The following is a 4,149-nucleotide window of genomic DNA, read 5'->3' on the forward strand; positions in this document are numbered from 1 at the left end:
ATTCACTTTTCCTAGCCTCTCAAGACAAATCTGAGCTCCATCCAGGGACCTATATCTAGTGGCACTGGTAGCTTAGGAAAAATTTTAATTTTGTTTAAGAAAACTAACAGCAAGAATAATATCCCTCATGGGGGAAGGAGGGGTTCTGGTGCCAAGGTGTCCCCTGCTGTTTCCTTCTTCTCACCCACATAATCTTCTCATCATGGGCCAGACAACCGGGTACTGCTCATCCCTAGAATCCTGGGCATGTGCCTTGACCTTCTCAGTCTTCCTTCAAGAGAAATGTTCACTGCTGGTAGCAGGCCCACCCTGGCCCCTGGGGACTCAACCCCCAGTTCTTTGTTCTGCATGTCAATGCGGCCAGCTCACAAGGCCGTGACGCAGGCTTGCGGTTTCCTGTTTATCTGCCTCGAGCACATGTGTCTTACGGGAACATCTTGACTTGTTTGAGCCTCCTGATAGGGAACGGTGACGGTGGTGGTAATCCAAGGATGCAGTTATTACTCATCCCTCCTCGCTTTTGAGTGATTTCCCACAGCTGTTACAATAGATATATAAGGGGAACAAAATTTGGCAATAAAGCGCACTCACGCTTCCTCCTGGATGAAGAACCTTGGTGTCCTGTGTATTTCTTAACCCCGCTGTCCCTCGCCAGACTCGGCTCCTCTTAGACGGACGCGGCATCTAGAGGTACCCACCGAGATCCGGAAAGCGGGGGTAAGTGGACAGGGCTCACCTTCAAAGGAAGAAGGGGGAGGATTGGTTTAAAGATAATTCAAGAGAGACAGGGTACGTACCATGGGTAATTCAACAGCAAAGGTTCGTCTGGCCAACAAACTAAAAGAGCTATTAAATAGACAAGGAACAGGAATAAAAACCAAGACAGCAACCGAATTCGTTGAAATTATCGCCCAGGCTTGTCCTTGGTTTCTGACAGGAGGATTTCTCAATAATAGTGACTGAGACCTAATGAGACATGACCTCCAGAAATCATTGAGCCATGTTTTTTTCTGTTGGTAAGCAGGAACCCTTTTTGAACAGTCCCCAAATATTTGCATGTTTCATATCTACCCTCCCAACTTAACCGCCATACTATCCACAACCTAAATTTCCAAAGAGTAACTCAGGAAGAAGAACCTATGGTATATTACAGATAATAGAGAAAGAGAGATTTTTCATTGCGTTTACACATAAATGTATCAACATACATATATAACCTTTTCAGTTTTTTTACAATTATTTTGAGACAAGGTCTTTTAAGGTGCAGAGGGTGTCACCAAGATGCGAGGCTGGCTCAAGATAGTGATTCTCCTCCCTCAGCCTATCGAGTCCCTAGCACGACACAAGAAATGTGCCTCCACACCTCACTTATTACTCAACTTTAAAATAAGGATGATGTATATGGCAGTGTTGCCAAAATTTGAAGGCTAGCCTTAGTAGTTTGGTAACATTCTGTCTTAAAACTGCAAAAGAAAATGATGGTGGATCTCTGATGTTCCTTCATTGCTGTAATTTCCTATGTTTGCAAAATATACTCAGCCCAGTTCAGTAAGTAAACATGATTATTATTTTTATTTCAGCCATGACTTCTCATCATCCTCGAGAAATTTTACCAGAGCAGGGAATAAAAGAGAGAGAGGGAAGATATGGAAAGTATGACCTTGACCATTTACAACTAAGAAAATAATGGGAAAATATAGGTGAGAGTAAAGTTCAAAAATCGTATTATAATGGACAAAACCAATTAGTAGTCCCTATATATGATAAAAATTTTATGGTCAAAAGACACCAGAAACAATTAATATCTGAAAAAAATTCAATTTATTTCACTTAGTTTTGAGGAGCTGTGTGTCTGTACGAATATATCCACAGCCATTTTTGAAGTGAAAGGAAATGTGGAAAATTTTAAATCTGGTCCATGCATCAGTTTTTAACTTGGCCAATTATAAATGTACCACTGAGTTAAATTTCCAATCAAACATTTGCACATAGAAGATATTTTTAAGTGATAATTTGAGAGTTTTTTTTTTTACAAAATGTCAATTTTTCTGCAACAAAGCAGTAATTTGTCCTTTTTCCAAAATAGACAATATTAAGAATTGTAGAAAGGTTTCTACTACCCCACTATTGCTCAATGATAATTCTGATACAGAATTCTGGAAAGCACACTATATAGATAATGCTATAAGTAACACCATTATCCATGTCTGTACCCTGAGTAATTACCAGTATATTTACATTGGTGATAAGAATTATGAATCTAGAGAAACTCCTAGTCATTTTCTAAAGGAAATTTACTAAGATGAAAAATGTGGGAAAGTTTGCCTCAGTGCTCAAAAACTGTTACTCATCCAAATATTCATAGTCAAGACAAAACTTGGAAGTGTAAAGTATGTGAAAGGGCTCTTAATCAAAGTGCAGAGCTTGCTCAACACAAGATAATTAATAGAGAAAGAGAGCCCTATATTTTTAAAGAATATATCAAAGCATCAGCTTGCTCAGCATCTTCTAAACACAGTAGATAATATGACAGTGATAAACCCTATAAATTTAAAGAATGCAAAAAAAAAAAAACTTTTAGTGAAAGGTTCCAACTTGTTAAGCATCAGAGGATTTATACTGAAGAAAAGACCTGTAAATATAAAAAGTGTGGCAAAGCTTTAAAAAAAATTTCAACTCTTACTCAACACCAAAAAATTTATTCTGCAGAGAAGACCTACCAATGTGAAGAATGCAATGCACTCAAGAACTTTACTCAACACCACAGTGTTCATACAGGAGATGTGCAATGCAAATGCAAAAAATGTGACAAAACTTCTAATAAAATTTTTAATCTTATTTGTCACCAGTGGACACACACTGGGGAGATGCCCCATATATGTAAACAATTTTGTGAATCTTTTAGTCAAAAACCAAGCCTTAAAAATCACAAGAGAATTCATACTGGAGAAAAGCTCTACAAATGTAAAGTGTGTGGCAAGAGTTTTAATGCAAACTCACATCTTGATCACCACAGCAGAATTCATATTGGAGAAAAGCCCTACAAATGTAAAGTGTGTGGCAAGAATTTTAATACAAACTCGAATCTTGATCACCACTACAGGATTCATACAGGAGAGAAGCCCTACAAATGTAAAGTGTGTGGCAAGAATTTTAATACAAACTCGAATCTTGATCGCCACTACAGGATTCATACAGGAGAGAAGCCCTAGAAATGTAAAGTGTGTGGCAAGAATTTTAATACAAACTTGAATCTTGATTGCCACTGCAAAATTCATACTGGAGAGAAGCCCTACAGATGTAAAGTGTGTGGCAAGAGTTTTAATCAAAACTCATCACTTACTCAGCACCAGCGAATCCACACTGGAGAGAAGCCCTACAAATGTAAAGAGTGTGGCAAAGCTTTTAATAGCATCTCACAGCTTAATTGTCACAAAAGGATTCATACTGGAGAGAAGCCCTACAAATGTAAAGTGTGTGGCAAGAGTTTTAATCGAAAATCATCACTTACTCGGCACCAGAAAATCCACACTGGAGAGAAGCCCTACAATTGTAAAGAATGTGGCAAAGCTTTTAATAGCATCTCACAGTGTAATTAGCACAAAAGTATTCATACCGGAGAGAAGCCCTACAAATGTAAAGTGTGTTACAAAAGTTTTAATACAAACTCACAGCTCAATTGCCACAACAGGATTCATACTGGAGAGAAGCCCTACAAATGTAAAGAATGTGGCAAAAATTTTCATTACAAAGCATCACTTACTCAGCACTAGAGAATCCACACTGGAGAGAAGCCCTACAAATGTAGAGAACGTGGCAAAGATTTTAATCAACAATCATCACTTACTCAACACCAGAGAACCCATACTAGAGAGAAGTCCTATATATATGAAGAATGGTAGAGCTTTTAAAATTGAAGATCACATCTTATGAAACATTTAGATTTTATACTGCAGAGAAGTTTTACATGTGAAAACCTCGCATCAGTGTCTTTAAGGATAAATCAACTCTTATTTCACAGTAGTTCAACACTATGTCATACCAGATATATGATAGCACAAAAATTGTACTAGTGTAAAATAGGTGACAGAGTCTCCAAAAGTTGTTCACACCCTACTCAATACCTCAGAATTCATACAAGTGAGAGGA

Source organism: Spermophilus citellus, assembly GCF_964194105.1.
Source record: "Spermophilus citellus genome assembly, contig: SCAFFOLD_311, whole genome shotgun sequence".
Taxonomy (NCBI): Eukaryota; Metazoa; Chordata; class Mammalia; order Rodentia; family Sciuridae; genus Spermophilus; species Spermophilus citellus.